General features: G+C 38.2%; 1 protein-coding gene across 10 annotated transcripts in view; it reads right to left on the bottom strand.

Annotated features, from left to right (window-relative positions):
• WDFY3 (WD repeat and FYVE domain containing 3) overlaps nucleotides 1-21,961 on the bottom strand; it is a 279,689-nt gene that overhangs the window by 240,837 nt on the left and 16,891 nt on the right. For all 10 annotated transcript variants that reach the window (XM_058722008.1, XM_058721996.1, XM_058721995.1 and 7 more), the window contains exon 2: nucleotides 4,791-4,884. The gene's annotated coding sequence lies outside the window, so the exon portion shown is untranslated. The remainder of the gene's footprint in view (nucleotides 1-4,790; nucleotides 4,885-21,961) is intronic.

Here is a 21,961-nt window from a genome sequence, read left to right as displayed (position 1 = left end):
GCATAGATCCTTCTTCTACAGGGAGAAGGAATTTAGCTTGCAGGGCCGGGGGAGGGGCAGAGAGAGGGGGAGACAGAGAATCCAAAGCACCATCTGCACTGACAGCAACAGAGCCTGATGCCGGGCTTGAACTCACGAACAGAAACGTGAGATCATGACCTGAGTGGAAGTTGGATGCTTACCCAACTTTGCCACCCAAGCACCCTGGAGTTTAGCTTTCTTAGGATGTTCCTAAGTGGCCACAGTCAACTCACAACCACATCAATACACCTAATGGTGCCTTATTAGCAGAGATCTTCATAAAACAGGAGCAAGGGGCAATCCTACCACAGGTAAGAAGACCAGCAATGACAAGTCCTGTATAAAACTGTAAAGGGAATGGACATCCCTTCTCCCACTCCTTTCCCCCAGGTCAAAACAGAACAAAAAAAAGGGGGAGGGGGGAGGAGTGGCTAGTGGTAAAAGTTTAAGAAGAAAACGAAAATGAAAAGTTGACATCCTTGTGTTACAGATACATTATACCACATACGTATGTATTTGGGGACTACAAAAAAGCTCTTGAGACCTACAGCAAAAACAGCACACTTATTTCTCCAATCCCTTCCTGCCTTTCTTAGTCAATAATTTAAGCAATGGCTCTAAACTCATATCCTTTTAGGCAAACTCTATTCTGCCTTTCAAAAATAAAGCCAATATGCTAATGAACTGTGTAATCAACTAAACACGAAGGTTTTTGCATTTTCCTCGGCAGAACACTGTTTTGTTGATATTCTAATCTTAAAAAACTCAGAGATAAAAATGATTTAAGGCCATTGTTTGCAACAATGAATGGGAGCTAACATAAATTTAGCTTTTACTTACAATGTGCCAGGTACAGCGTTAAGGACTTTGTAAGCATTACCTTGTTTAACCCTTATGATACTTCTATTAAATACTATTAGTACACTCAGTTTACAGATAGGAAATAAGAAGAGAAATTAAGAAATATGTACTAGGACAAAGAGCTGTAAGCAACGACACCATGACTGAAACCTGGAAATATGACTGAGTTTGGTGCCTTAACCAAAACATGTACTACACTGCAGTTCTCACTAATATCTGCTTTTAAATCTTTATACAATATATTTTTTTTAAATTTTTTAATGTGTATTTTTGAGAGAGACAGAGCACGAGCGGGAGAGGGGCAGAGAGAGAGGGAGACACAGAATCCGAAGCAGGCTCCAGGCTCTGAGCCGTCAGCACTGAGCCTGACATGGGGCTCGAACTCATGAACTGTGAGATCGTGACCTGAGCTGAAGTCAGAGGCTTAACCGACTGAGCCACCCAGGCACCCATTATGCAATATTTTTAATCACACTATCAATAAAGATCAATACACAAACTGTCCTCAAAACAAGAGTCAAATAAGGGATACTTGTGGTCAAAAACAACTCAGAGATGGAAGTCATAGAAACCTCTAGCTCTAGACAATAAACCAAAACTCTAAGGCGGAAAAAAAAGTATCACAAAAGGGGATATAAAGTGTGATAAAAATGATTTCTATTTCTGGGGCACCTGGATCGTGCAGGTGGTTAAGCATCCAACTCTTGATTTCGGCTCAGGTCATGATCTCACGGTTAGTGAGGTGGAACCCCACATCTGTGCTGTTGGTGCAGAGCACACTGCATGTGCACACTCTCCCCCCAAAATAAATAAACTTAAAAAAATTCATATAAAAAATGATTTCTAAGTCCCAAACTTAGGGTATCATTTCTTGAAATAAAGAAAAACTGAATTAAAATTTAAAATCCCAATAGTCTAATTTGTAATGCTATTTTAATTTTCAACTTGCATTTTTTTCTAATTATAAAAAATTAAAAATTTGTATTTTAATCTTCACGTTAAATATATCCGCACTTTTCATACTGTATGGAGTTCAATTCCTTGAACTTCTTAAACTCTCTCAATATATGTCTCGGGGCACCTAGGTGGCTCAGTCAGTTAAGCGTCTGACTCTCGATTTTGGCTCAGGTCATGATCTTATGGTTTGCCAACAGCAGGGAGCCTGCTTGGGATTCTCTCTCTCTCCCTCTCTCTGCCCTTCCCCTAATTTCTCTCTCTCTCTCTCTCTCTCTCAAAATAAACATATAAACTTTTAAAAATAAATAAATTGGGGCTCCTGGGTGACTCAGTCAGTTAAGCGTCCGACTCTTGACTTCAGCTCAGGTCACGATCTCACGGTTTTCTAAGTTCGAGCCCTGCATCGGCTCTTGGGATTTTTGGGATTCTCTCTCTCCCTTTTTCTCTGGCCTTACCCAACTTGCATGCTCTCTCTCTCTCTCTCTCTCTCTCAAAATAAATAAACATTAAAAGATAAATTTCTGTTGCTTAAGTTATCCAGTTTGTAGTAATTTGCTACAGCAGCCCTAACAAATTAATACATGTAGCCATAGAAAACTAATACCTACACTTAATTCAAAATAACTTTTGTTGGCAGTACCAAAACTAGCCTTAACACAGGGCTCAAGTAGATGGCCAAGGCTTCTAAGTCTTAATTCTGAAAAAAAGATGTTGGTCGTATCAGAAATATCTTAGACCACAGATTTCTTTTTATTTTTTTTTAAGTTACCTGGGACTCCAACAATCCTGTAATTTAATCCACTCATTTCAAAAAGTGATACTGCTGATGTGCCAGGAGCTTTTCTGTACACTTAACATATAGTAATTCCTCACAAGAAACCTGTGAGGTATCACTATCACCAATTCCATTTTTAAGATGAAGAAAACTGATGTCTTGAAGTTAAGGTCATGCAGCTGGTAAGTGGCCCAGATTCAGTAAACTGAGGTGCACAAAGAATAAGTGATTTAGGCAAAATCATAGTTAATAGTTGAGCTGAGACTAAACCTAATGGTCCTTTCCCTTACCTTCAAATCTTGTTTTCAGAAAGTTAAATAGAAAAGCTTTTCTTTTACTTGCTGTATTAAATTTTGTACCACTGCAACCTTAGAAATATATATGTGCAGGGCACCTGGGTAGCTCAGTTGGTTAAGCATCTGACTCTTGATTTCGGCTCAGGTCAGGATCTCAAGAGTTTGTCAGTTCGAGCTCCGAATTGGGCTCTGCACTGACAGTGTGGAGCCTGCTTGGGATTTTTCTCTCTCCCTCTCTCTCTCGGCCCCTCCCCTGCTTGAGCTGTGCACTGGCTCATACTCTTTCTCAAAATAAGCTAAAAAAAATATGTGATTATCTATCTGCACTCCTCTAAGTATACAAACATGGGTTACTCATTTTCTTCCATCTCCAAACCCTAAAATACTGCCTTTCAATCCCTAATGTTTTTCTTTCATCTATATTAATCATTTTTATCTACTAGAACTCACATTTTCACTTCTACACAGTTTTGGAAATACAGCTTACTGTTTGATCCCAACTGAAATACAAATACTCCTAGAAAGGGTAAGCCTCTATTATTAGCCACGTGTATTGTAGTAGGAATAAATCAGATCCTTTTTGGACAACAGGCTTTGAAACAAAGATGGGAAGATAGCCATTGCCAAGTTTTAAAATGACCCTGCCCCAAAGCACAACTTGCTTAGGGACACCTGACTAAAGAATCAGAGTCTGTTCTGGGAAATCTGGGATAGGGTACTTAAGCGTTCGTTAGCCTTTCTTTGGGAGTTTGAAGTTTAAAATACAGAATGTAGGGAAGTGGTGAAAACCATGCTTCCCATGACAAGGAATGGAAACATGAAGAAAGCCAGTTCTCCAAAGATAGTGACACAGACGCACAGGAGAAGCGCCACACTGACAGTGTGAGGGAAACCTGACTGTCTTTGGTTTCTGGGTTCTTCTTGTACAGCCCAGCTGCATTTCCATGTCCCCAGAGCTTTTGGTATCCCCTGGGATATATCCAAAAGCCTGATAACTTCCCCTTTCTGTTTAAGATATTTGAATTGTGTCGGGGCGCCTGGGTGGCGCAGTCGGTTAAGCGTCCGACTTCAGCCAGGTCACGATCTCGCGGTCCGTGAGTTCGAGCCCCGCGTCAGGCTCTGGGCTGATGGCTCGGAGCCTGGAGCCTGTTTCCGATTCTGTGTCTCCCTCTCTCTCTCTGCCCCTCCCCCGTTCATGCTCTGTCTCTCTCTGTCCCAAAAATAAATTAAAAACGTTGAAAAAAAAAAAAAAAAAAAAAAAAGATATTTGAATTGTGTCACGTACAATCAATAGAGAACTAACATGGTCAAAAAGGTATCCTCTCTAAAGCTGAAGAACATTATTGAAGGACTAATAACCTCATGTAAAAAATGTTTCAGTAACAATAAAGCAAAGTAAAATACTAAAACTAAGGCAACCAGATAGCAAGAATACTCTCGAGTCCCTTACAACGTAGCTCATCATTTAAACTAGTCACTCCAAGGAACTACAATACAATAGGTTAGAGTTCCAAAGCTTGTGCTTACAACTAGATTTTTCCAGGGGAAAAAAAGAATGAAAATGATGTTTTAACAATACGATTTTATTCTATGTAGGTACCTACAATAAAAGTAACAATGCTTTAAAGCTATAATTGAAACTGAAGATAATTTATTCTAATATATCCTTTTTGGTGGGGGGGAGGGGTACAGAAAACTACAAGCCATTCAGGAAAGGTTTGCCTAAGCTTACCCAGCCATCAATGGGAAAGAAGGCTTGAAACCCAGCTCTTCTGGGGCAGAGTTCAGTGGTCTTGCTACAATACAATGATGCAAGAAAGACTATCATGATTCTTGCTCTTGGCTCCTTATTCGACAGACAAAACAATCCTAAAACTGACCTGATTCTCCGTTCTGGGCTGGCATGAACCTGCGTAGAAACAATAGGAATGGCAGGCACTTTCTTCCTGAAGCAGATGTGGAGAAGTATTATACCTGTGATGTAAGAAAAAAAAAAAAAAAAAAAATTATTTTCAGAATATGTATTGGCATAATGAGTCATTCATTTTCAACTGATTCCCTCTTTGTCTCCTTATTTGTGGCCAATGATTTAATAATGGAACACATGACAATGACTTATTTAAGACAGATAAAATCTGTCCACAAAAAATATAGTCATTTAAATCTGGTCTCTCTAAACCATCTACTAAGACCAGGAAAAATTATGCAAAGAATCAATGACAACACAGTTACTTAGTGGCAGGGCCAGGTTCAGAACCTAATTCTTCCCCATTTCCTGTCCAGTGTTCATTTGTACATCACAGATCACACTCTTTTTTTTGCTTTTATGAGCCAAAAAAGCAAAAAATTCTTGTTAGTTCTCTAGGTATATTTGTCAAGTATCTGAAGCTAACTGTAGTTTGCCCTAACTTAAAATCAGAAAACACTGCTTCCTACTTAATGGTTATAACCCACGCTTAAGTTGTTAAGCATGCCTTCTACAGGACATTCAAATGTTTGTTTTATTTGGGGTGCCTGGCTGGCTCAGTCGACAGAGCATGAGAGATAACTCTTCATCTCTGAGTTATATGTTCAAGCTCCACACTGGGTACAGAGATTACTTTAAAAAACAAAACAAAAAGTCTGAAAAAAATATTTTATTTACCATTCAGTATTTCAATATGAAAATCCTAGTATATGAATCATGAGATCTAGGTTCTGGTCTTTCCTAACTCTGTTCTCAACAAATTCTATGATCTTAATCAATTATTTCTTTAGTCCCAAAGTGACTTTATTCAAAACTGAGGAGCTTGGACTAATTCCCATGGGCTTTCTGTCTGCTGTTCTGATCAACTATTTGTTTTTGTCATGTATTTGTTAATCTCTCTGATCATATTACAATAGTTAAAACATAACCAGAAATACTGCCTTCAAAGAACACCTTGTTGACTCGGTAGGTAGAGTGTGTGACTCCTGATCTCAGAGATTACTTTTAAAAAATTAAAAGAGTTTTACTTAAAAAAAAAAAAGAAATACTGCCTTCAAATATACAGTCCATTATCATTCAAAAGTGTCTGCTATAATAACCTAGTTTTGCTGTCCATCTCACCCAGCCAGTAGTGGAAGGAAAAGTATTTTTCAAAATCTCCCTCTTAAGTAGTTTCTAAGAAAAATCCTGAATTATTTTCCCAAGTCATTCATTCAGTTATTCATCCAACAAGTAGTTCCTGAGTGGCTTGACAAATGGCAGACACAGGCTTAATCAGATAAAAGACTAATAAAAGAAGATACCTCTGGTATAAAACTGAGTGACATTAGGAATTCAAGTGGCAGTAAGGGAATAAGCAGAAGTGATGACGTGTCTTCTAAACTGTGACTTCAGAATATGCTTCCCCTACTTTCTAACTTATTGTTACTACAAGAGTTATTTGTAACATATTTTATTTTATTTATTTTTTAATTTTTTTTTTAACATTTATTTTTGAGACAGAGAGAGACAGAGCATGAACGGGGGAGGGCAGAGAGAGAGGGAGACACAGAATTGGAAGCAGGCTCCAGGCTCTGAGCCATCAGTCCAGAGCCCGACGCGACCTCGAACTCACGGACCGGACCGTGAGACTGTGACCTCAGCCGAAGTCGGACGCTTAACCGACTGAGCCACCCAGGCGCCCCTTGTAACATGTTTTAAATTCAAAGGACAATAATAGAGGGAACACCCAGGTACCTGCTCCTCCCCCCACTGGAGAATCTAAATAGAAGTTAATGGTAATGTTTTCCTGACTGGCTCCCCCCAAATCCATGCCCCCACCTCTCTCATCCCTTCTGTCTGCTGCAACTGCTAGGCTATATTTTATCGTTACTTGATTTTTTAAAAGATTTAAAACATATGTATATATCCCCCAACAACATAGGGTTTCATTTCGTTTGCTGTTGAATTCTGTGAAAATGGTATTAAATAGCTCCGGTCTTCTCGGTTTGACTTTTTCATTCAGTATTACGTTTTAAAGATTCATCCAGTTGCTGCATCAGTTGTAGCTCATTCCTTTTACTGTAGAATAATTCTGCATTGTATAAATATATCATAAGTGAATTATCCATTTTCTTTACAATAGTATCTTATTCTTCTCCCAAGATTTTTTTCCTATTATGAGCATTTCTGTTACAAAAGTTCTCATAGGCATCTCCTATGGCCCGTGTGCCAAAGTTTCTCTTAAGTTTCTGCCTAGTAGTTGATGAATACGTCTATGTTCAATTTTTCATGAAGATGCCAATTTTTACTTTCCCCAAAGTGTGTTTAGGAATTTATAATCCCAACAGCAACAGGTAGTTCATACTGAACCACATCCAATACTTAGTAATGCTAAGTTAATTTTGGGGTGTAAAATGGCATAGAATTGTGGCCTAACTTTGCATTTTCCTGTTGATGAAAGATACTGAGCATTTCTTCAGATTTATTGGCTAATTCACATTTCCTCTTTTATGAAATGCCTATTCAGACATTTTGCCAATTCTTCCTCGGCTGTCTGCCTTTACTTATTATTTCCTAGAAATTTTAGCATCTTTGATGATTATTTGGCTTTACCCACTTTAATATTTTAATATAAATTCACCAAGGGTAAATGCTTTGACATGATTTCAATGCATTCTAACTGCAAAATGCAATATAATTTCAAATATCAGGTTTACCCAAATCACAATTTAAATCACACTTTAGGGGCACCTGGGTGGCGCCCAATTTTTGATTTCAGCTCAAGTCATGACCCCCTGGTGGTGGGATCAAGTGCTGCAATGGGCTTGTGCTGAACATAGAACCTGCTTAATATTTTCTCTTTCTTTTCTTTTTTCTTTTCTTTCTTTTTCTTTCTCTCCTTTCCTCTCCCTCTCTCTCTCTCCCTCTTCCCCTCCACTGCCTGGGTACGCACGCACTCCCCTGGGTCTTTCTCTCTCAAGTAAAATAAATAAATCACACTTTAGGCAGAGTTCTTATTTTGACTTTGACATTTTACACATTTTTATTTCATGCTCTGGTTGCCTCTAATTTAGAATAAGTCAGCTATATTGTCAACAGGTTGAGTTTGAATACGTGAATATGCACACAGGTATGAAAACTGAATTTCCAAATTAAATTATATAATTCAGAAGACCACAGAGATTCCAGACTTGACTAGACAATTAGCTTTACCTCCTTGGCTTAAATATGTCTTTAAGAGCCTATAATTTAATGAAAATTCTAAGGACCTTATATTCATACTTTTTGGCTCGAAGATCAATGGGAAAAAAATTTTTCCAGAGCCCCAAAAGTGTTTTAAGAATCCCTGCCCGGAGCGCCTGGGTGGCTCAGTCGGTTAAGCGTCTGACTTCGGCTCAGGTCATGATCTCGCGGTCTGTGAGTTCGAGCCCCGCGTCGGGCTCTGTGCTGACAGCTCAGAGCCTGGAGCCTGTTTCAGATTCTGTGTCTCCCTCTCTCTGCCCCTCCCCTGCTCATGCTCTGTCTCTCTGAAAAATAAAAAGATTAAAAAAAATTTTTAGGGGAGCCTGGGTGGTTCAGTTGGTTGAGTGTCTGACTTCGGCTCAGGTCATGATCTCGTTCTCTGTGAGTTCGAGCCCCGCATCAGGCTCTGTGCTGACAGCTCAGAGCCTGGAGCCTGCTTCAGATTCTGTGTCTCCCTCTCTCTCTGCCCCTCCCCCACTCATGCTCTGTCTCTCTCTCTCTCTCTCTGTCAAAAATAAATAAACATTTAAAAAAATTAAGAAAAAAATTTTTTTTATAATCTCTTCCTAAGTGTTATACAAACCAATTAGACTGAAGAGTAACAAAAACCTAAATGTCTCAAAAAAAAAAAAAAAATTTAACAAGCATGGCTACAGCCCTCCTGTTGCTTCTCAGGACTCCTGGCAGATCACCTAATCTGCATCATTCAAGAAAAAAAAATCAAAAGCCACCTAGGATCTGAGTTACTCTACATGTTGTCCTTGATTCCTATATATATATACATATATATATATATATATATATATATGTATATATATATATATATATATATATATATATATATATGTATATATATATATATATATATATATATATATATATATATATAAGCAATCAGAAGAGAACTTCTAGAACCACACTTACCCACTCACCAAAATCTACATATTTACTCTTCTACTATGCTTGAACTTTTTGGGTCAAAAAGTATATCTCCTCCACTTTGAAAATAGATATCATGCCCCTACCTTTCAAGAACATTGCTCTAGTAAGGCCCAATTCTCTCCTCTCCATCATCAATTTCCTAATTTCCTCCATATTATGAAGCAAACCATTTGTGTGTGTGTGTATGTGTGTGTGTGTGTGTGTGTGTGTGTGTGTGTGTATTTCCAATCATTAGAAAACAAACAATAACAAGGAACCTTTGAACCTACCATCACCTCTCTAGTTTCTGGCTAGTTTCTCTGATTCCTTTTTTGCAAAAGGTCACAAAAGAGATGACCATACTCTGTTTCCAAGATTCTTCAATTCAAATTGAACACATTCTAATGAGACTTTTGCTCCCCAATATGCCATTGAACTTGAAGGTCACCTACATATTATTATTGAATCCAAGTTCTCATCTTTCTTGACCTATCTACAGCCAACTGGTATGACTCATCAAACCCTGATATCTTCTCTATCTGGCTTCTAGAACAAAGTTTCTCCTGGTTTCATCCTATCTCACTGGTCTCTCCTCACCTCCTTGGCTTCCTTCTCCTCTTCTCACTAATCACTAAAGTTCAAGTATTTACCCTTTCTCCATCCAATAGCAAACTGTACTGACTCTGTCTACAAAATGCATCCAGATTCTGACCACCTCCCATCATCTAAAGACTTTAACCAGAATAAGTATCATCTGTCACTTGGATTTTTCCCATAGTTTAGTAACTGGCCTCCCAACATCTACCCTTGCCCCACTTCAGTCCTTTCTCATCAAAGCAGTCAGAGTGATCCTGATAATCTTACATAACTCATACAATGTAACATCTGTGCCCAAAATCTCCTAATGGCTTCTCATCCCAGAGTAAATGCCACAATCTTTAAAATAGCATAAAAAGAACCTACATAATTCGGCCCCTATTACCTCTGACCTCATTTCCTACTGACCTCCTTGCAATTCCGTATTCACGCTAGACATACTCCTGCCTCAGAGCCTTTACACTTGCTATTCTCTCTGCCCAAATGCTTTTCCAGGAGATGATTATCTCTACATGCCTCACTCCTACACTATCTTCAGATCTTTGCGCAAATATTTGTCTCCTGAACTAAATCTTTCCTGTCCACTCTTTTTAAAACTGTAACAATTTTACTCCCAGCATCCCTAATCTACCTATTTTTCTCCAATGTTACTAACATAAATTTATTTCACTTCTTTCCTGTTTGTCTATATCCTCCCACAAAAACATAAAACCCACAAGGGCAAGAGCTTTGTTTTGTTTGGTGCTATACCTTCAATGCCTAGAAAGGGTTATGGCACACAGTAGGCATTCAATAAACATTTTTTTAACGAACAAATAAGTAATTACACTCTTAGGCTAAAAATTACAATCTTCCTGAGTTTACAAAACAAGAATATCTAATCAGGGGCAATAGATTTTTGATGTAAAATAATCATTCTAGTATTTCAACAGTTAAGTGATAACAACTCGAAAGACTTCAATAGGCATTGTAGCCAATACTTCTAGAAAATTAAAGTAATCACTGTAGTAAATAGTTCCCCTCCCCAAATCAGGTCTTAAATTCTAGCTGTCCACACAGTGACACTTATTTTCCACTAACTGCTGTCATATTCAACAATGGTTGGCTGGCAGAGGCACAACACCAACACACAGGAAAATATTACAAAAATGTTCATTCCAAACTGGTTCCAGACAAAGAACCATACTCTTTATAAATAAAGAAACTCTAAAAATAAAGGGCAGATATTTTTAAGTGTTTTAAATATGTGGTTTGGAAATAATTTCAGACTTACATAAAAGCTGCAAATATAAGAATTAAAAACCACCACTATGCCTAAAGTCACCAATTGTTAATGTTACCCTCTTTGTTTTATCGTCTGTGCTCATGGATTCTCTTGCACTTCCTTTCCATTCACACGGACACACACACTCACACTATTTTTCCTCTAAACAAACCGAAGATAAATTATATAACATCACAGCCCTTTGCTCCATTGACTCACTATGCATTTCCTAAGAATAGAGATATTCTCTTTTATAACCAGAGTAATCTTCAGTAATTTGAACAGTGTTACAATGTTTTTATTTTCTCTAGTATCCACATCCCCAATTTTTTCAATGGGTCCTTCAATACTATCCTTTTATAGTATTTTCCCCCCATCCAGTATAGGGTCAGGTGGTGCAGTTAGTGATTATCTCTCTTAAGCCTTCTTTAATACAGAACATTGCCCTGTCTTTTATGACATTCAATTTTTGGAAGAACACAGCTCCATCCCCCACTTTTTAAAATGTTTTAATTTTTGAGAAAGAGAGCATGTGCATGTGCATGTACACACAGGGGTGGGGCAGAGAGAGGAGGAGAGAGAGAATCCCAAGCAGGCTCCATGCTGTCAGTGCAGAGCCCAAGGAAGGATGGCTTGATCCCATAAATCATGAGATCATGACCTGAGCCAAAATCCAGAGTTGGACACTTAACTGAGCCACCCAGGTGCCCCTCCCTCCTCTAAGTAGAATGCTCCTCAGTTGAGTCTGTCTAATGTTTCCTCATGATGAGATTCAGGTTATGCAGTTTGGGCCAGATTACCACACAGATGATGGTATGTCCCCTCAGGATGTCATATCTGAAATCACATGGTAGTCATTTGCCCCACGTTGTTGTCACCAACGTATAAACCTAATTTTGTACCTTGCAAATAATAAGTCATTTGTTGGAAGACACTTTAATACCATGGAAATAACCTTCACCTCATCAACATGCCCCCTCGATTTTGTTATTTCTTGCCCTGTCTTATCTTTACTATAATGGCTGCAAATTGACGATTTTCCAGCTCTAGAACTTAGAATTCTACTGTAAGCAAGAGACCTCCCTTCTCTACTTATTCATTTATCAGTTTATTTACTATGAATAATGATTCCTATTTCTACTGGTTCATAATTAATTATTATACTTATTTATGATTAAATTAATACAGACTGAAGGAACCAGTAGGAAACCCAACAGGCTTCTTATGAAATGCTCCCATTTAAAAAAAAAAAAAATTATTTTCTAGTACATAAAAAAAGAAAAGGATACAGGTCCCCTGGTATGTACCCCGACCTGCAATCAGCCAATTCTCTGAAGATCTCTGGTTCCTCTGTGCTGGGAACAGTGGTACAGACCAAGATTTGGGAATTAAGTGTTCTCATTGTTCTTTTCTTCTCAGCCTTTTTGCTGGAGTTACCAGGAAATATACAAATGCATATATATATATATATATGTATATGTATATATGTATATGTACATATGTATATATACACGTATGTATACAGATATATGTGTATATACACATATATATATGTGTATATATACATATATATGTGTATATACATATACACACACATACGCATACAAATATATGTGTACATACATGCCACACGTAGATACACATTTGTGCACACATATACATACTAGTTGCAAAAATAATGACTTCACATTAATACCTTTAATTTCAATCCATCTCCACAGGATTAATTTCTGCCTTTCCCCTTTCCATATTTGCACGTCCCTCCATCCTCAGGCCCTGGCTCCAATAACCTAAATATTTAGCCAATGCATGATACACCTAAAAATGACCCAGAGCTGCTTTGCCTATGTCACTACAAAAATAAACTCTAGTAGAAAGAGTTCAAGATTTGTTTGCAATCCCTCCCTCTTCCTCCACCCAAGTTGAGGGTAAATAGTCAAATACTGTGTTAATGAATCATTTAGACTCATTCTTCCCTTACAATATAGGCATAGCACTAGATTAAAATACAGACAGGTTCATTTATTTTAATAGTTTAAGATTTTTCCCATCCCTATCTTACTTTGAATATGGAAGATAACATGCTTTGTTTTGAAAAGTCAATATATAAAAAGATACACTTTGGGGGTGCCTGGATGGTTCAGTTGGTTGAGTATCTGACTCTTGATTTTGGCTCAGATCATGGTCTCATGATTCGTGGCATCGAGCTTGGTGTCAGGCTCTGCTCTGACAGTACAAGGAGTGCTTGGGATTCTCTTTTTCAAAAATAAATAAACATTTTTTTTTAAGATATACCTTGAGGAGGGTCATTCTCTCCCATAAATCTTTGGTCCCATGGCTTCCAACCACCCCTACCTTTGCAAAGTTGAGCATGCATATATCTATATCTATATCTGTATCTATATCTCTATCTATATCTATATCTATATAAAACCCCTCACCTGTTTCTTAAATCAAAAGATATCAAACTATATATGTGTGTTTACTCTAACCAGCTCAAACCAGACTGGAGGAAGCTCTTCCCAAAACATGGTATGAGACCAATAATTTCTTAATGCCAAAACCAAACAAAGACATTAAAAAAAGAGAGACTAGAAATCTGATATCCTTTGTGAAGACAGATGCAAAAAATTTGAACAAAATATTAGCAATATATAATAGAAATATCACATCATGACCAAGTTGAGTTTATCCTGGAAATACAAGGCTGGCTCAACAGTTGAAAAATTAATATAATTCATTATATCAACTGAATAAAGAAGAAAAAACATATGATAATCTCAGTACAAAATAAGCATTTGACAAAATCATCCATTCATGATTTTAAAAACTCTTACTAACCTAGTAACAGAATGCAACCTAACCTGATAATTGTCATCCTTAAAACAAACACAGCAAATACCTATTTAAAGGTGAAATTATGAATGCTTTCTGTCTTTAACATTATATTGGAAGTCCTAGCCAGTGCTACCAGGTATAGAAAAGAAATAAAAAGCATACATTACAAAGGAAGAAATAAAACTTTTTCCCACGCAACATGACTATATAGAAAACCCCAAAGAATCTACAAAAACCCTACTAGATTTAATAAGGGAATTTAGCAAGGTTGTAGTATACAAAATTCAATATATAAAGATCATATTTCCACATATCAAGTAAAAATTACATATATACATACTGTCATTTATAACAGCAACCAAAAAACATGAAATACTTGGGGATAAATCTAACACACTGTGTGTTAAGATCTGTACTCTGAACACTACAAAACACTGATGAGATAAATCAAAGATGACCAGAGTAAAGAGAGATATAACATGTTCACAGATCTGGAGACTCAACATAGTTATCACTTCTCTTCAAATTTATCTATGAATTTAACGCAATCTGCATCTGAATTCTAGTACTTTTTTTTTTTTTTTTAACTGACAGGATTATTCTAAGCTTTACACAGATAAGCAAGGAAACTAGAAGCCAAAACAATTTCAAAACAAACAAGAAAGTCGGAGTACTCATATTACTTGATTTCAAGACTTACTCTAAAGCTACAGTAATCAAGACAATGTAGTACTGATGACAGGACAGACACCTACATTAACGGAAAAGAACAGAAATTCCAAAAATAGATGCACACGTGTTGTCTACTGATTTTTGACAAAGATGTCAAGCAATTCAATGGAGAAAAAGACAACTTTTCACCAAATGGTGCTAGGGCACCTGTATCCATATACAAAAACCAAAACCAAAACAAAAGAATCTCAACCAGCCCATACATCAGAACATATCCAAAATTTAACTCAAAATGAAGCATAGATCAAAATGCAAAATGTAAACTATAAAACTTCTAGAAGAAAACAGTGCTAAATAATGTTGACTTTCGGTTAGGCACAGAATTCTCTGAACAGAATTCCCTGAATTTCTCAGCACAAACCACAAAAGGAAACGCTGTTGTCAGTGTTTCTCTCTGTTGTCAAAACTTCTCTCTTCAAAACACATGGTTTTAAAAATGAAATAGGGGTGCCTGGGTGGCTCAGTCGGTTAAGCATCTGACTTCTACTCAGGTCATGATCTCACTCACAGTGTTTGAGTTCGAGCCCTGTGTCGGGCTCTGTGCTAACAGCAGAGTCTGAAACCTGCTTCAGATTCTGTGCCTCCCTCTCTCTCTGCCCTCCCTGGCTTGTGCTCTGTCTCTCTCTCTCTCAAATATAAATAAACATAAAAAAAGAAAAGAGAAGCAAATTCAGGGTGACTGGCTGGGTCAGTCAGTGGAGTCTGAGCTCCCCAATGGGGGTACAGTTTACTTAAAATAAGTAAATAAACTGTTTGTTTGTTTTTTAGAAAAGAGATAAATCCACAAACTTGGAGAAAGTATTCATAAAATATGCACCACAAAAAAAGACAATTAGATCCAAAATATATTAAAAACTCTTATGGCTCAATAATAAAATAAGCAACCTAATTTTAAAAAGAGCTAAAGAGGGGCACCTGGGTTGGCTCAGTTGGTTAAGCATCAGACTTAGGCTCAGGTCATGATCTTGAGGTTTGTGAGTTGAGTCCAGCGTTGGGCTCTGTGCTGACAGTTCAGAGCGGGGAGCCTGTTTCAGATTCTGTGTCTCCCTCTCTCTCTCTCTCTGCCCTTCTCCTACTCACGCTCTGTCTCTCTCCCTCAAAAGTAAATAAACATTAAAAAAAATTTTTTTAAGAGTTAAAGATGTCAATACTTCTTAAAAAGACAGATATAGGCATAGCAAAGAAACACATGAAAGGTTGTTCAATATTGTTAACTATTCATTAAAAGCAAATTAGAACCATTTTGAATAATACTAGGAACATTAGCTTTTTGTGGACATAAGCTTTCATTTCTCTTGCATGTATACCTAGGAATGTAACTTAAGAGTTCATAGAGAATATGTTTAACTTTATAAGAAACTCCTCAATTGTTTGCTAAAGTGGCTATACCATTTCACCAGCAATGTATGAAAGGAAACTCCTAGTTGCTCCAAATCTTCACCAATTCTAACATTATCAGACTTTATTCCTAGCCATGCTAGTGTGTGTGTAATAGTATCACCCTATGGTTTAAATCTGCATTTCCTTGATGACTAGTGATGCTGAGTATCTTTCTATGTGGGATGTATTGGCCATTCATATATCTCTGGTGCAAACCCTTTGTCTATTTTTTGACAGGGTTCTTTGTCTTATTATCAAATAGTGAGAGTTCTTAAGATATTTTGGTTCAAATCCTCTGCCAGCTATATGCTTTGCAAATATTTTTCCTGGCTTGTGGCTAGCCTTTCATTTTTAAAAATAGGACATTTAAAAGTTCATATACAGAAAATTCACTTAAAATTTGTTCATTTTTCTCTAAATATACTTGAAGGAATGTTTATTTTTTTAAAAAAAAGATATAATTGACTGCTTTTTGGGAGGTGACAAAATCATTGTCAACTACTGAATAGTCTAACGATGATACAATCCGGCCCGCACATACTAAAAACTGGAAAGTACATCCTTTTACTTCTAGTTTAGAGCTCTTCATAGCATTGGGTCCCTATCAGATACCTGACACAAAACCTAAAATTAGAAGAGAGAATAACATGTTGAAAGCCTCCTTCCTGCAATTCTTTATTGCAACTTGACCTCTGAATTATAGACATTTCAGAGTAAGATATATTATACTTTTTGTTAATTACAGTTTTATTTTGTATTTTTAAAGTTTATTTTGAGAGAGAGAGCGAGCGAGCAAGGGGAGGTACAGAGAGAGGGGAGAGAGAGAATCCCAAGCAGGCTCTGCACTGCCAGCACAGAGCTCAATCTCCGAAACTATGAGATCATGACCCGAGCCAAAATCAAGAGTCAGTCGCTCAACCAACTGAGCCACCCAGGTGCCCCTGTTAATTATAGTTTTAAATAAAAACTTTATGTTGATGAGAAAAGCCAATTCAACTTTAGTGTAAATACATGAAAAACTAATTTATGCAGTGACTTTCAAGAAGCATCTAACTCCCAAACAGGCTAAAAAAAAAAATTAAAAACCACAACAACACTTTTGTTGACAGCACAGATAGCTTTATATATAAGTACTGCTTATTAGTCCTTAAATCATCCTAAAACTCTCTAACGTTAACTATAAGAAACAAAAATTTTATGCCAACATTTTCATATTAATAAAGGTGCATCCTCAACAGAATATGAAATGTCAAGTAGTACACATTTTTTGAAGTAAAACAATAAAAGTTGCTCTCCACAACACTTAATCTTCTTTTCTCCTAACCCATGCCCCAAAGATAATCAATCATAAAATTCTGGTATGCATTTTATAAACACTTCCTATGCTCAGATATGTGTGTGTGTGTGTGTATGCACATATACATACATATATACATACACACATGCCTTCACAAAGGATATATTGTGTTTTAGCATTCTATAAACCAAAATAAAAACAAATTTTAAAATAAAGTCTTTATGGCTGAGAAACCGTACAGCATGAAATCTAAATGGGAAAAGACCTGAATCTAATTAAGACAAAAACATTTTGAAAACTTTTAGAAAATATTATTAAATTTTGGGAACTTGCAGACCACATTATTACTTCTGTAGTAGACACTTCTTGGAGTGGCTAGACAGCCTACAATCCTTCCCTTCTCTGTGCCATGATGAATGGCCTTGAAGGAAAAGATCAGAGGAAAAACCAAGGAAAGATTTAAGGAATGGCTATTTGGGAGGGGGGAAAAAAAAGGAATGGCTATTTGAATGAACCTCTTACAATGGTGCCATACCCTAAAAAATTCCTCACCAGAATCCTGCTACTACCAAATCAAACAAATCAAAATGTAAAGGCTCTTAATAATCACTGGAGAGATGGCTCAAATCAGAGATCAAGTCATAAATCCTCCTGCAGCCAGCCTAGTGCTTGCCTAGTGAGTTCATGAAAACAACCACAACCAGGTGGTAGGAAAAGCAGTTATGCAAGAGATCAATTACACTAAGATGGACCTCAGCTGCTACTATTGTCCAGGATCCATTTGCCTGAGTTCCCCATAGGCACTACTTCTTAGCAGGCAAAATACTGCAAGCCCCTTGGATTATAGAAATGGTGATGGCAGTGGGTGGGGGATGGGTTAAATAGGTGATGGGGATTAAGGAGGGCACTCGTTGGATGTGGTGTTCAATCACTAAATTCTACACCTGAAATTAATACTACATTGTATGTTAACTGGAATTTAAATAAAAACTTAAAATTTTTAAAAATATTTATTCATTGTTGAAAGAGACAGAGCACAAGCGGGGGGGGGGGGGGGGGGGGGAGGGAAGGGGGCGGGACACAGAATCTGAAGCAGGCTCCAGGCTCTGAGCCGTCAGCACAGAGTCTGACATGCGGCTCGAACTCACGAACTGCGAGATTATGACCTGAGCCAAAGTTGGATGCTTAACTGACTGAGCCACCCAGGCGCCCCTAAATAAAAACTTTAAAAAAATGGCGATGGGTGATTCTTTCTATAAGAGACACCAATTCTGAAGTTGCTTTGCCAGCACCACTACACAAGATTAACCGAATGTCCCCTATAAATCACATGGCCTTTGATCTAAGCATTCACTTCAAATGGCAGTGAGTGGATGCTCAGGGCCTCATATCAAATAGACTCTTCTTCAGACACAGCTGTGTCCCTAGTAGGAAGAAAAGGCTTCTTGAAGCTTCGTGTACCAGTTGTTGCTCCAGCTAAAAACTTCTGAATCTGGGATGCTGCGGCCTACAAGGCTCTGAACCACCAACCAGTAACTGCTGTTTCCTATCTCCAGAATACAATGGCTGAGGGAAACAATGATTTTCGTAGAGTGATTTCTGCTCTCAAAGTTTTGCCTTTTATCTCAAGAACTCTGAAATCTGCTGATCTAGAAGTTTTAGTACCCAATGAGGAAATATTTATACCAGGAAACAAAATAACTGCTTCACTCTATTGAAAGCTGAGCTTATCATGTTCAGTTTGATTTCCTCGCGACAGTAGAAAAACAAGAAAAGCAAAAACAGAGGCTACAGAAGAGGCTAGTCAGGTGACTGTCCCTGACTAGCAAGGGGAGAAGAGATTGCTAGTATGACTTTGGGGCTTGGAAAACCATGAGAAGAACTCAGGGAGATCTGGAATACATTCTTACAATACTGTGTACACGTTAAGGTTATTGAAAGACTATCACAATTCTATACTGTTGGAATTACCAGAGGCTCAGACCCTTCAAGAATGAAGGATTAGGAGGCACCTGGTGGTTCAGTTAGTTAAGCATCTGGCTTTGGCTTGAGTCATGATCTCACAGTTTGTGAGTTCAAGTCCTGAATTGGGCTCTGTGCTAACAGTGCAGAACCGCTTGGGATTCTCTTTATCCCTCACTCTCTCTGCCCCTCCACCCCCCCACCTCTATCTCAAAATAAAAAAGATATGAAAAAATAAAAATAAAAACAAAACAAAAAGAAGAAAGGACTAGGTCAGCTTGTTAGGAACAGAACCCTGATAAGCCAAGATACTAGCAGAAGGTACAAAATCTGAAGTAAAACAGATTAGGGTGTATGCACTGATGAAAAGCTAAAGATTGAAGCCATCATTTATATCCTTACTAGTCACTGGTGTATAGTAAGTACCCCATCTTTCCCTTTAAACACATTTTCTTTTTATTTCCCTTTCTTTTCCTCCAATCATGCAAATGACAATTTAGCAGTAATTAAATTTAAGTTGTAAAATATCAAGAATCACAATGAAACCAGTGGCAGCAGGCTATCACCTAGACTCAGTATCCCTATGGCCCTGCCTCTGGATGTGGTACCTCAGCTTGCATGGAGATTTTCTCCCACTAAAAATGCATCAACAGATGGGACAGCAGGGTTATCTTCTGCATTTACGTAAGTGGGGAGGAAAAGGAGGGGAAAGAAAAGAAGGGGAAAGAAAAGAAGGGAAAAGAGATTAAACTACTAAAGGCTGAAATATTCTACATACTTCCTAGGAGGGCTGCCCCACTTTTGATTTCCCCTTCTTAGGGGTGGCCCCCAGCACACAAGCATAGACTCCTGGGGTTATAACTATGCCTCATAATGCTCGTCCCTGTCTCTGGGAGACAGATACCTGGTCTGAACAGGGTAATTTAATCCTTTCTTATTGGAATATAAAAACTGAAAAGGCAAGGCAGGGAGTCTAGAGAGAAGGTATAAAAATTGCTAATGAGGGGTGCCTGGGTGGCTCAGTCGAGTGTCTGACTTTGGCTCAGGTCATCATCTCACAGTTTGTGGGTTTGAGCCCCACATTGGGCTCTGTGCTGACAGCCTCGAGCCTGGAGCCTGTTTCCCTCTCTCTCTGCTCCTCTCCTGTTCATGCTCTCTCTCTCAAAAATAAACATTAAAAAAAAATGTTTTTAATTGCTAATGAGATCTCTAGAGGTCTCTAGTTTTTTCTGATCAAGCCCCACTTGTTCAATTGGTCATTCAATGTCCAGTACAGATTCCAAAAATGGCTTTTGTTCCCTTTAAGCTAATGACTATCAGCTAACTGCAACCCCCAAAATGCTATTATGACTTCTAGGAAGTAAAAAGAGTGTGGAAGGTTCTCATTTTAATGTCAAATTATCATATTTTTTTTTACTTCCTCTTACCCTGCTCAAAAAACTCAACTCCTAACATATTGTACTTTGCCTCCAGAATCATGACATTAGAACCCTCATGCCTACCATGCTTTTTCATATCCTCTTATTTTGCAACAAAGCGTATTTACTCCAAAGCTTCAGTTTGTTCACTTCAACAGCAGTTCCCTGTTAAGACTTTACAATGAGGCATCAGCAGTTCTCTGCAACTCGTGATGCCTTACCAGTGCCAATAAAGCAAAGTAAATGATTACTGATTAACAATGGAAATGAATTTTTTCCTTAAAAGATATTTAGTATAGGGCACCTGGGTGGCTCAGTCAGTTAAGCGTCCCACTCTAGGTTTTGGCTCAGGTCATGATTTCACCATTTCATGAGCTCCAGCCCCTCATCCATCTCTGTGCTGACAGTGAGGAGCCTGCCTGGGATTCTCTCTCTCTCCCTCCCTCCCTCCCTCCCTCTCTCTGCCCCTCCCCTACTGATGCTGTCTGTCTCTCTCTCAAAATAAATAAAATAAAAAGATATTTAGCACACAAATGTCAAAGGGCACCTGGGTGGCTGAGTCAGTTAAGCAGCTGACTCTTGATTTGGCTTAGGTCATGACGTCACGGTTGGTGAGATTGAGCCCCGCATCAGACTCTGAGCTGACAGTGAAGAGCCTGCCTGGGATTCTCTCTCTCTGCCCCTCCTTGGCTTGCTCTCACATTCTCTCTCTCTCTCTCTCAAAATAAATAAAACATTAAAAAAAAAAAAAAAAAAGTCAAGCTCAGCCTGCTTCTCCTGTTACTTAAATCCTAGGTCACCAACACAGACTCATGACAGCAGTTTCAGCCCCAATCTTCAATTCCAGATCAAGTCGTTACTTTTTTTAATTTATTTTTTTAATTTATTTTTGAGAAATAGAGCATGAGCATGAGGGGCAGAGAGAGAGACACAGAATCTGAAGCAGGTTCCAGGCTCTAACCTGTCAACAAAGAACCCAACGCAGGGTTCGAACTCCCAGACTGCGAGATCATGACCTGGGCCAAAGTCTGAGGTTTAACCAACTGAGCCACCCAGGCGCCCCCAAATCAAGTCGTTATTAACACTAATCCACCTAACCCTTATACCCCAGATTAGATGACAAGGGATCCTAGCTTGTTCTGATACACCCTCTGCTCTATTCTTACCCTTTCTGCCATTTTAGCCCTGTTGATACCTCAGTTATTATAACTAGGCTTCTGTTTTGCCACTTTTAGAGGTTCCCAGTCTGGTCCCTGTCTTTTCTCTTCCTAGGACTGGGACACCTATTTTTGGTTACCAGTCCCAATCCCAAGGACAGAAATCAGGTCCAGTATCCACAAACAGAATTCTCTGGCAGTCACTCATACGTGTGTACATGTAGGTACTTATTTTATTCATTTACACACACACACACACACACACACACACACGCACACTCTCTCTTTCTTTCT

The sequence above is a fragment of the Neofelis nebulosa genome, chromosome 3 (assembly GCF_028018385.1).
Source record: "Neofelis nebulosa isolate mNeoNeb1 chromosome 3, mNeoNeb1.pri, whole genome shotgun sequence".
NCBI lineage: Eukaryota > Metazoa > Chordata > Mammalia > Carnivora > Felidae > Neofelis > Neofelis nebulosa.
The sequence above is the reverse complement of the archived record's forward strand: the minus strand, read 5'-3'. Positions and strand labels throughout refer to the sequence as shown.